This window comes from Haemaphysalis longicornis, unplaced genomic scaffold (genome assembly GCF_048455015.1).
Source record: "Haemaphysalis longicornis isolate Haplotype H1 unplaced genomic scaffold, Haemaphysalis longicornis Haplotype H1 scaffold_1, whole genome shotgun sequence".
Taxonomy (NCBI): Eukaryota; Metazoa; Arthropoda; class Arachnida; order Ixodida; family Ixodidae; genus Haemaphysalis; species Haemaphysalis longicornis.
Genome location: NW_027526203.1, coordinates 229,782,247 through 229,795,058, shown reverse-complemented (window position 1 = coordinate 229,795,058; position 12,812 = coordinate 229,782,247). Strand labels below are relative to the sequence as shown.

Here is a 12,812-nt window from a genome sequence, read left to right as displayed (position 1 = left end):
CCCGTATGTTTCCGCATCATTGGCAGCAAAAAAAAAATGTTTAGAAAAAAGGTGTGACGCGCAATAACGTCATGTTTATTCGGATAACAAACATACCAATGGTTATCTGTGTTCACTGCACGCAAAGAACGCGTTACGGAGGGGGGTGAAGAAATGCAGGCGCAAATCGTATTGCTGCACAACAAGGCGTGCCCACCGAGCTGATTACTTGCAGATAGCTGCCAGGCCGTCGGAAGCCCCCCTCTCCCTTGTGGCAGGAGCAGTGCCGTTATCTTATCCTCCAACAGGGCACGGCAGCTACTGACCTTGGCAGGCAAGACGCGCGCGCTTGCATTAAACATGACCGCGCGCTCGCTACTAAGATAGGATGACTTGGCTTCAAGACCAAACACGCAAACATGATTTTTGCTCTTGGCTATGAAGAATGGTAGAAGGAAAACGGCAAGGACAGCTGCTCACGAGTCGCAACACATACATGACGGCGCCGCGCCAGCAGCGGAGCACATTCGTGCGATTTCAGTTGGATACAGATTGGCTGTAGCTCCGGCTTGGCGAACCGGGCATGTGCCTCATATAAAGACGGCCAGCCACATCGTTATCACCATCAAACAATAGCGTCCGCCTATGAGTTTTTGTTTTTGTTTTGTTTCGGGTGGCGGTGTGGGCGCACCGCGCATGTTTTCGGTAAAACTAAGCGTCCTGAATGTTTAAAAAGTTTCAGATAGCTGGCGCTAAGCTTATTTTAGTGTAAAATAATTGTTAAAACCCATTCCAATTCAACGAAAATTTCGTTGAAGCGAAAGCAAGCCAGACAAACGGTTCGTTGTGACGAGGACTTTGTTGCATTGACTTCTATGGCTGGCTGACGGGGAATTGGAAATATTTCGTTGAAGCGGAAATTTCGTTGAAGCGGACTTCGTTCTAGCGGGATTAGACTGTAGATATATTACCCTGGTATATCACCTTGATATATTACCGTCTAGGTTCGCTACTTTTTAGCCTTTTCTCTCATCAGAACATTCTTCATTTGTTTGTATAAGCTGGCTGCAACGCTTACTGCAGATGCGACGTTGCACTTGACTGCAAAAACATGCCCTATACAGCATTCTGTGAAGCATTCTACACAGCATGAGTGCTGGCGCTGTCACCGTGTGTCATGTTGCTGCGATTGGTCGCTAATTTATTTCACATCTATCAGAAACGTGGCCTTTGTACATCGACTTTGTGGGCGAGCTTTGCCGTGTTCCATCTCAGTGCGCAGTGAAGCCTGCTTCGGTGTTTCTGGCCACACTGACAAGAAAAGCCGGTCAACCTGTCTAGGACAGCTGACACTGTAATAATGCAAGTAAAAGTCGACTTGGCAGAAGGCACACGCACACACACTGCAGCATGCACCTTTAGGGTAGATTTCCCGTATGACACCAAAGATGTGTAGTATTTAAAGTGGTCGTGAAAACAAAATGCAAGTTTCGTTCATTCGAACGATTGCCTCGTTAGAATAACACTGACACCACTTTTAACGCAAACTTCACTCAAATAAGCGGTTTAATGAGGAAAACAGAACAGGCATGCAACGCCCTAGCTACTTTTCCGCACTGAACTCGTTATTTATTGTGGGCAGCTCGTTGCAATTGACTGAGGCCAGCAAAATTCAACGGCAAAATTAAACAGGGACTAGAAGCTTGCAGAACGGGCTATTCACGCTTAAATTTTGTGCATAGTCTTTTTATAGCAGTAAGGGTGGTAGGGTAAACAATGAAAGTTACGAACGAACACGTAAACATAGAAGGAGATGGTGCGGCCCTTTGCCGTCTGACACTGACTAAACACAGTGGTCAGGCGTGTTGGCCTTGTTTGGCACAACACAGGCCAACTGACATAAGCGGCATGGCAACTTTCGTGACCCTGTTTGTCGAGTCATACCTGATGTTTGACGAAATACTTACTACAGTCAAACCTGATTATATCGAACTCGCAAAAAACCATCTATCATTTCAACATACATGATAATTCGATATAAGCATGCGAAAAATTAGACATCATAAAAGCACATACAATATTTAACAAAATCAAGCACCCCTCCATCTAACGACGATGATGGTTGAATGCAAAGCTTTCTCGGGATGGATTCTTTGGTTGACCAGTCCTGCACTGCGAGTATGTGCTACTCTGGAGGTACGCAACACTCTTCTAGAATAACCACAGCAACTCTCAGGTGTGCACTCTGTAAACCTAACATTTGGGTTTGGGGTGTACGGCACAAATCTGTACCTGTTGCTTGGCATTCAGTGAGAAATTTTTTGAGTGGGTGCCAGTTTGAGGTGTTAAACCTCGAAGATGCGAGGTTAGCCCTAGCGTCCTAAACCTCAAAATGAGAAGTTAGGCCTAACGTCGTGTGTCTAACACACTTACGGTACACAGAGCAGTGTCATTCTTCTTGTGATGGATTCTTTGGTAGCCGTCTGAGTTTTCCAAACTGGTTCGACCGTGTTGAAATGGATCATTCGGATAGACACCAGCTTCACAACGCGAGGGACCCAGGTTCGATTCCGGCCACAGGAAGCCTTTTTCCTTTCACTTCACCCACAATCATTCATCCTCATCATCAGGGAAAGTTGGCTTTCCTTCAGGGTGTATTGGCGTACAACGGCATCAGTGAGGACACTAAAGCTTCACTTTAAAAACACTTTACTTCCACACGAAATACCGTATTTACTCGCGTAATCCTCGCACTCGCGTAATCCTCGCACCCCTAATGTGAGCCACCAAAACTTGGATTTTTTGGTTCTTCGCATAATCCTCGCACCCCCAACTTTGCAGCGGCGAAAGTTGCCTGCTCGCGAAACCCGCATGGTGCACGCGCTCTCCCCCGCCGCTTCTCAGTTCGGCGGAGAGCGCTGTGTATCCAAGGCCATCCAGGCGCCTTAACAACCTGCATGGCTACTCCCTAACAGGCGCCCTAACGTGCCCTAACACGCTACTCACACTGTCCTTGAGCCGGTTTCGCGCATGTTTCGCGTGCGCGCAACTAGACGGTGTTCGCGCAGCCCGCTGTCGTGTCGTCGTGTCGCCGTCGTGGTCCCGTCGTTGAGCAGCAGCAGTCAGTGAGTCACTCGCGTCAGTGGTGGATAGCTCGCTGCCATTTTGAGAACTTTTTGATCTCTTTGTTTTGTGCTTGGTGCCGCTTCCCCATGGGGAGGAACGCCAGCTACACTGCCGCTTTCAAATTGAAAGCGAAAGAGTACGCGATCGAACACAGCAACCGTGCCGCAGGCGGGCACTTCGGCGTCACCGACTTCAGCGTGCGTTACTGGAGTACGGCATGCACATACGACGACGAGATAGGGCGCGCGCCAGGAAGCAAAGGCGGCAATTTCATGATCGCTGATCGACGGGAGACTGTTTACATTGTAAATAATAAAATAAAAAGAAATAGCTGCTGTTGGCAACACTGAGCTTACATATACAAAAAACGACCGCTACATTTAGCGGGATTGGCAGAAGGCAAATTGGCAACACTGTGCACCGGATTTTTTTTTTCCTCGTGTAATTCTCACACCCCTAACTTTGCATTGACTTTTCCGAAAAAAAAGTGCGAGGATTATGCGAGTAAATACGGTAGTCCTGTATCCTCAGCTTAAACAACCTCGCTGCATGAGACAGTGAGAACTTCTCCACATTGTCTAAACAGTCGGAGCAGCCGAGGCCACAACTTTTCACATTCGCGAAGAAGCGCCGGATTAGTGGAGTGCACCAATCACCTCGCAGGTTTTGAGCCGTTGCTTTCTTAGTTGCGCGTATTTACTTGCGCTTGGTACAATGTCAGCAATGTAGTCTTAGAACTCTCCCCGCAGGGGGCACCTTGTGTACTCAAGGTGTTTTGGTGAGTAGCGCCACCACGGTCCCGAGCTCTGCAGGGGTGCCTACTGCCGTAGGCACTTGGTGTCTTGCAACACCACGGACCCGAGCACATGTGGGTTGGACCCACCCACGTCCCGGCTGTGCGTGGCTTTGCCGTGTCCGGGGAAAAGGGGAACCTGGTGGCTGAGCCAAAGTTGGGGTTGTTTTGGACCTTTACGGCCCCCCAGCAGCGGCAACACGCCACTTCGGCCCCTGCTTCTCGCAGACGGTGCCCCCGGTCTGACCCGCCCGGGGGGAATCAGCCAGTCGCCTTTTCCTGTCCTCCTCTCAGCTCTTTCTCTTTCCTATTTCCTTTCCTAACACTGTCCTGTCATCTCATTTCTTCCTTATTTCTAAGTTTTTCCAGGCGGCGAGGGTTAATCCTGTGCAAAGACGTCACCCTCGATCCCGAGCATAGGATTATAGTGGCAAGGTACGGCTAGCGTGTTAAGTCACGTTCCCTTGTTGGGCTCGGTGGTGGGCGGCCGGCCTTGCTACCGAATGTACACCATGTATTTATGGCTTCTTTTTCCATCCCAAGAAAAACTGATCGGTCCCTGAAAAGGGGCCGCACCGAAGTACTTAGCATCAGAGCAGCTCCACCTGTCGAAACCTTTAACAAATACCTTGTGGTACACTCTGAAGAAAATGCACCCCTAGCAAAAAAATCGGTGTTCCTCATTGCAAAATGCCTCGAGAACATCGTTGGGAAAGACTACCATGCAAAAAAACTTGCCTCAGGTGACCTGCTGGTAGAAGTACAAAGAAAAAACCAAAGTGAAAACCTCCTGAAACAGGACACCCTGGCTCAACTAAAAGTGACGGTCACGCCACATCGTAGCCTAAACACAACCCAAGGCGTCATCTCTGAACGAGAACTACTGCATGAGAATGAAGACGATCTCCTCGAAGGGTTCAAAGACCAAGGCGTAACAGCTGTGCGGAGGATAACTATACGTCGCGCAGGGGAGGAAATCCGAACTAAACACATTGTTTTGACTTTCAACCGTCCAACACTTCCCGAATCGGTCCATGCTGCATTTATTTCCTGTCCAGTGCGTCCATACATACCTAATCCGCGAAGGTGTTTCAAGTGCCAGAAGTATGGCCATGGAACTCTGTCGTGCCGTGGCCGATCCATCTGTGCTCGCTGCGCAAGCACTGACCACACCAGTGACGATTGTAACAAGCAACAAGTGAAATGCCCAAACTGCAGTGGACCACACTCTGCCTTCTCACGCGCATGTCCATCATTCAAAAAAGAAAAAGAAATAATCCAACTGAAAGTCACTGAGAACCTAACGTTCCCACAAGCACGCCTGAAGCATGCCTTGCTATCGGGCAAAAGTTACGCAGACGCAGCTCGCCGGGGGGTGGGGCGTCGTGTGGTAGATGCGGGCACCCAGTACAGCGAGGCTGACCTGGTCCCGTCGCAGCCCCCCACTCAGCAGCAGAAAGTCGCTACCGTGGCTTCTGCTGCTGCACTCCGACCTAGTGCTGGGCGAAAGGCCGCCAGCACGACTCCTGTCCAGGTCAGCGATGTTGACCTGGCCTCGCCTCAGGCACCTGTGCAACAGCAGAAGACTGCTCCTGTGGCTACTGCTGTTCCAGCTGTGCCCAGTGCTGCGGCCACGGCCTCTAGCACAAAGTCTGGTTCTGACACTCTTTCAACTTCAGAAACCGCGGTTGAGGCCATGGATGTCTCTCCAAGTACGTCTGCTCCTGAGGCATCACAGGAGCGCCGCGGTGCCACAGGTCGTGGCAAACCGACCAAACCAAAGGCCAGTAAAGTCGCTGCCCCTGGAAATGACCCCAAAACCTAAGTGAACCTGCTCAGAAGGGCCCCGAAACACGGCCTGCTAAAAAGAGGGGAAAAAACATGATCCAGAACATGATCCTTTTTTCTCTTTTGCTCATTCTCATGGCTGCTGAAAGTGTTATGTACTGGAATTGTAGGGGGTTGTTAAGAAATCTAGACGATATTTATGACATCCTCACCAATCACAAACCACAAATACTGTGTCTCCAAGAAACACACCTGCGCCCATCACAGACAAACTTCCTAACACAGTACATTGTTTACCGTAAGGACAGACAAAATTGCATCCAGCCGTCTGGTGGTGTGGCAATAGTACTCCAAAAATCTGTGGCTTGTCAGTACCTCCAGCTACAGACGTCACTCGAAGCTGTAGCTGTCAGAGCCATAGTTTTTGGCAAACTAGTGACAGTTTGCTCTCTATACATTTCACCCGACTATCGCCTTTCCAACGTCGAATTTGAAAACCTAATCAATGAACTACCTGAACCTTACATCATAACCGGTGATTTTAATGCTCACAACCCCACCTGGGGATCTGTGCGAGCCGATGCTCGAGGGCGGCTCATTGAAAGGTTTCTCACGACATCCGGATGTTGCATCTTTAATAAGAAACGCCCCACATATTACAATTCCACACACCACACATACTCAGCAATAGACCTTGCAATTGGCTCTGCAATCTTACTGCCTATGCTTGAATGGAGTGTATTTAACAACCCGTATGGCAGTGATCATTTTCCTGCAAAACTAACTGCTGTAAACAATGACTCTCAAGGCACAGAACCACTTCGAACATTTAAATTACAAGCAGCTGACTGGAAAACATACAAAGAACTTTCCAGGCTACCCCCTACAACAATATGCCATTTAGATGTTGAAGCAGCAAGTTCACTGATTACAGCCCACATTCTTGACTCTGCTCAGAAAAGCATTCCAGAGACTACTTTTAAAACTCTCCCAAAACCCAGACCATGGTGGAATGAGGACTGCGCGCGTGCACGGTCTGAGCAGAACAAGGCATGGGCACTTTTACGCCGCTATCCCACGGCCGACAACCTTCTCAAGTTTAAGCAGGCAAAAGCTAAAGGGAAGCGTACGCGACGTATGGCAAAAAACGAAAGTTGGACCAGGTTTATATCATCTATAAATTCTTATACGGATTGTAGGAAAGTCTGGACTAGAATAAAGAAGCTAAAAGGATACAAGAGTCATCCTATTCCCCTAGTAAGTAGTGTGGGTAACTCAGTAAAAGATCAAGCAGATGCTCTTGGGAAACACTTTGAACATGTATTCAGTTCTTCACATTATACACAAACATTTTTACAGCATAAGAAGGCAGCAGAGCGTCAGCCCCTTCGTGTGAACCAACGCTCGAATGAGGGATATAATGCTCCATTTACCATGCTTGAATTGATGAGTGCACTCTCGACATGTGGTGCGTCAGCCCCTGGAGCTGACCGAATCAGCTATGACATGATCAAACACCTACACAGTGAAACCCTGCATGCAATACTCTCTCTCTTTAACAAAATATGGCAAACAGGTCGTTTTCCAAGAACATGGAAAGAGGCTATCGTTGTACCGCTTCTAAAAGAAGGAAAAGAATCCTGTCTTGCTGCGAGTTACAGACCCATCGCCTTGACGAGTTGTTTATGTAAGCTGCTCGAAAAAATGATAAATCGGCGACTATTGTACTTTCTCGAGTTTAATGGTCTGTTAGACAAAAATCAGACAGGCTTCAGGTCTGGAAGGTCAACTACAGATAGCCTGGTTGCATTTGAATCATATGTGAAAGACGCCTTCATCCATAAGCAACACTGCTTCTCTGTGTTCTTTGACATGGAGAAGGCGTATGATAGAACATGGCGATACGGTATATTGCTAGATTTGCAGTCATTTGGCCTTACTGGTAATATGCTCAACGTTATTAAGGACTATCTCTCTGATCGCACATTTCGTGTTCGTGTGGGTAATGTGCTGTCTAGAACCTTTGTTCAAGAAAATGGTGTACCGCAGGGGGGAGTACTGAGCTGCGTACTTTTTCTTGTTAAAATGAGTTCACTAAAAAATGTTCTCCCACGAACTGTCTCATACTCCACTTATGTTGATGACATTCAAGTTAGTTTTAAGTCCTGTAATTTATCGATATGTGAACGCCAAATCCAGTTAAGTGTCAACAGACTGGTTACATGGGCTGACAAGAACGGGTTTATGTTTAATGCTGATAAAAGTGCTGTTGTGGTATTTTCCAGGCGGCGTGGTGTCTATCCCCCTCCTTGTATTACATTACAAGGTCAGCCCATACCAGTAAAAAATGAACACAAGTTTCTGGGTATTTTACTTGACCACAAACTCACATTTATACCGCATATTAAATTACTAAAAATGAAATGCCTGAAAACGATGAACATTTTAAAGGTACTATCGCATCAGTCATGGGGAACGGACACAAAGTGTCTGCTTTCACTTCTAAATAGCCTAGTAAGGTCAAGAATTGACTATGGATGCATTGTATACCAGTCTGCAACCACAACAGCACTGAAAATGTTGGACCCAGTATACAACTTGGGGCTTCGCTTGGCAACAGGTGCATATCGAACAAGCCCCATTCCATCCCTTCACGTTGAATCTAATCAGTGGTGTTTGGAATACCAGCGCACTTACACAGCTCTGATGTATGCTGCAAAGATTACTTCTATGAAGGAACACCCTTTGAAAGCAATTATGAAAAATAACACTAATAATAAACTTTTTGAAAATCGACCATCCATAGCACCACCCTTCCCTTTGGCAGTGTCACGCCTCTCAAAGGACCTACAAGTTCCTCTTGCTGAAGTTTACTGCACCTCCATTAATGAGTTGGTTGCTCCGTGGGACATTTGCCCAATTCAGTGTGACATGTCTTTCAGAGAACTGCAAAAGAAAAATGTGCCAAACTTTGTTATTACTCAGCACTTTCTGTCACTCAGGGACAAATACAAGGCAGCTGAATTCTACACAGATGCCTCGAAGACTTCTGCAGCGGTGTCTTGTGCTGCAATTGGCCCCATATTCACTTTGTCCAAAACAATGAACACGAACACTAGTATATTTACTGCAGAGGCATATGGTATCCTGCTAGCTTTGAACCACATTCTCCAAAACAAAATTAAAAGCTCAGTTATATACACAGACTCACTGAGTGTTGTTACAAAGCTTTCATCTCTGAAGGCTAGTAAAAACCCAACTTTTAATGCTGTTCTAAGAGCTCTGTACTCGGCTTATAGTCTCAAGCTTGCTGTCACAGTGTGCTGGGTTCCGGGCCACTGTGGCATTGCTGGAAATGAAGCCGCTGACCAAAGTGCAGCAGCTGCTGCCCTTCGTGAAAGCATAGATATTAAGCTGGTTCCATATGAAGACCTCAAACCTTATGTGAGAAGGAAGCTGCGAGAGCACTGGCAACAACAGTGGGATAAAGAAATAAGCAACAAATTACATGTCATTAAACCTAAAATTGAAAAACCTCCCTCTGAGAAACATGCTAGATCAATAGAAGTGGCCTTATGCAGACTTAGAATTGGCCACACACACATCACACACTCATACCTTTTAACAGACGCAAACAAGCCACAGTGCCATCGATGTGGGGGTCAGCTTTCTGTCCTTCATATGCTTATTGAGTGTGACATGTGCATCATTGAAAGGAAACGTCATTTTAATGAAGCTTACACATATAACATTCCCTTGCACCCTTCACTATTTTTATCAGACCATCCAATGTTCCCATACAAAAAAGTTTTTAGTTACCTAGCAGATGTAGACTTTTTAAAATACATATCATATAGACCATAACCTCACCTGTGTTCATTATGTGTTTTAAAACAGTGGTGGAACCTGAGACTTTACACCTTAGGTGCTTGCACTCACTGTTTTAATATGAACCTATACACCATTTATCTTAGTATACTCACTATGCTTTAATTATGGCCCTATACACCAACCCCCTGAGCAAAGTTTTTTAAACTAGTGCCTCCTTTACAAATCTTTATCATCTCTTTCATCATTGTCATGGCGCTCTTTGCCTTTGTTGGCCTTGCGCCATTAAACCCAAAATCATCATCATCAGTCTTAGAACTCTTGCATGGCCGCCTACACAGAGCTCGCCGGCCATTGAGCCGGCAGCAGCGTCTGGAAATTCCAACAGCTCACTCCACACTTCGGCAACACCGGTAGTGGCTTCAATGTACTCCTCAGGATTTTAGAAGTCATCACTGGCATGCATAAGCAGCAGATTTCGAGCAGTTTCAGGTGGTTTCTTCAGTAACATCTGCCCAGAACCTAGTTCGAAGGGGTTAATCAAAGCTCCCTGCCGATTGTGCTCGTGGGAATCTCGTGTGCCTCAGGAACGTCCGACGTGTCACCGCATTTGACTCGATTTACAATCGCTAGCGTCATGGAGAAAGGCAGATTCGCTGGCGTTGTGCTAGCTATACGCCTCGAGCTTCGCGATCGCTGCACCGCCTGCCGCCGCTTCTCCGCGGCGTTGACGGGATTTGCGCTGCGTGACTGATAGGGGCTCGTGCAGTGTTTTGGTTCTGTTTTGCTTCTTTTCGCCTTTCCGCGCCCTGAAAAAACTTGTTATGGTGACGACTATGGGCAAAGAGTGCGCTTAGGTCACTTAAAAAAGCAGCTGCGTCTTCGTAGAGTACGCGATCGCCTGCAAGAGCTACCCGGGCACGCGGTTCTGCGCGCTTCGTCGCCGCTCTTCTGGGCGTCGGCGACGGCAGCAACATATCACCCATGTCACCTCCAAAACATCAGGCACAAATGAATTCTACTGACGCCTCGTTTAGACCTGATACTGGCACAATGAGAGGTTGGCTTCATTTTGCAGCGTGGACAACGAATGCGGCTTCGTTTCGCATATATACGCCGCAGAAAAATATGTTTCGGGGATGTGATTACCCAATCCCGGACAATACTTATGCCTTTTATAAGAATATAAACCATGCGAAAATGTAAAGTATATTCTAAGCCTGTGCGTCGTTAAATATGTGCCCACACACGCCATATAGCAAGAACCAAGGAAATGAAACCACAGAAAAATAAATGCTGTGCCAATGTGGAATTTAGAAACATAATAGCTCTAACGGAAATGAAAAAAAAAAAAAAAAACAATGCAGCTTCTGGCATGCTAAAGACGTTCGTCTAAACTTAAGCCAGGTAGGTTTCACTAGACCAACTATACGCGAAATGCACTGCTATTTCGCGAGAAATCGGTGGGGGGGCGGGGAGGGGGACGCCGTGTACAAATGCGGAGCGGAATCAAGCAATGAACGTTTTAGTAATCCCACACATAAATCTCGCGTTCACTTTCCTTTTGTTTTTCTACTTCAACGAAGAGCTGATCGTACGGCGGACGCATTTTTGGAAGTATACAGGGTAGGCTAGCCGTTCAACAAGCGATGAAAGGGGTTGGAAGAGTGTGGTATGTGATAAGGCCCTCTGATTTTAGTTTCTGCTTTATTCTGCAGGCTCCCTGTGCCATATGACGATATTTCGAAGAAGCATTTAGTCGCGGACGCGGATTATATTGTAAGCCCGTCTCCGCGCTGCTCGCAGAGGATATATGTAGCAAATGAAGGTCTGCGGGCACGCACCTCACGACAAGACGACTCTGTCGTGTGCTCATCCCCGAGTATAATTATGCATTGTCCATCGTACTTTTGTTGAATATTCCCGAAATTAACACAGACTGGCTTGTAAATGGTGGTGATCAATATCTGAGGTATAATATTGGCAAACGTAACTGGTGTGCTGTCAGGTATGAGTGCTCCGCTGATTATGTAAGCGTACAAAACCGATTTAAATCGCAGTGTATAGCCGTAGCATGAACATCTGAGGAACCGGTGGTTAGGGAGACATGCCTAGTAAATTCAGGTCAGTGTAACTACAATCGGCTCCATCATACGCCGGTTCCGCGACGCTGGCCTGTGACACACACCTGGCACTTATACAGACCGAAAATACCACACTAAGATCGCTTCGGAAACATGTACACTCTCGTAAACACACCCCATTTGCGAACAGAGTGACTGCTCCACACAAACATGAATTTCAAACGCCCACAAACGGTAAATCTCAGTCGTGAACGTGCCGCAAAAGCAGCGGCGGCACTGGGGAGCGGGGCGCGGACTCCCGTGCCTGCTTTCGAAACGGGCCGCTAGGGGGATTTCAGTGGCGCCCCTACAGGCCGCGCTCGAGGCGTATAGACCGTTCCAACGAGGGCGCTGCCACCTTGCGTGCGCAGCGCCCTCTGGTAGCTCGACAATTTGCTGACTTGGGCGTTTGCTTCGCGGCACGTGCGCCAGCGATGGCTCGGTAAATTTTTCGTTGTAGCACGTTGTACGTCCTTTTCCGTAATATACTTTAACCCTTTGAGGGTCACGGCTGTACATGTACGGCATCGGCAAACACTTTCAAAATGGTCAATGACATACATGTACGTCATTGCTTGTATGTTTAAAAAGTGCGCCTTTTTCGCCAACTTCTTTTGCTTGGCATGTGCTGCCAGACTTCGGAAATACGTCAAATTTTTTTCTTGCGCCGATGGCTCTTCTGTTTATTTTTTTAGGATTTACTTCAGCGGCGCGCCGGCTATCGCTTGCGTATCCGGTAACGAGGGGGCGCTCTGGGTATCGCCCACCGGGCGCCCGGGCGCCTCTCGCTTCTTGCGCCTGCCTGCGAAACTGATGAAGCTTTTAGATGTGACGCTGAGTGGAGCATCTCTTGCCGGCGGCCCTGTCCTGCGTGCGTCGGCGTCCGCGTCCGCGTCCGCACAGCTGCGTCTCTCCTCCGCTCACTCCCTCTGCTCTCTCCGATAGCGAACACTCTCTCAACATCTGCGGGCGCGTGGCGCAGCGCAATCTCACTCCGCCGGTGGGCGGCGCTGCGCACTGTGCGCATGTGCAGTACTCTCTCCCGCGATCTCCTCTCCTTCGGGTGCGCTGCGCATATACGCGGAGTGCCGCACTCTGGCCGGTCTCTCAGTCGACGGTAGTCCGCGTTTGCGCTTGCGCTTGCTCTCTTGCCGTACTCGACGATTGCTTGATGC

The 12,812-nt window shown here is 47.8% G+C and overlaps 1 protein-coding gene across 1 annotated transcript in view; it reads left to right on the top strand.

Annotated features, from left to right (window-relative positions):
• Cutlet (chromosome transmission fidelity protein 18 homolog) overlaps window positions 1-12,812 on the top strand; it is a 124,531-nt gene that overhangs the window by 29,141 nt on the left and 82,578 nt on the right. The window lies entirely within an intron of this gene.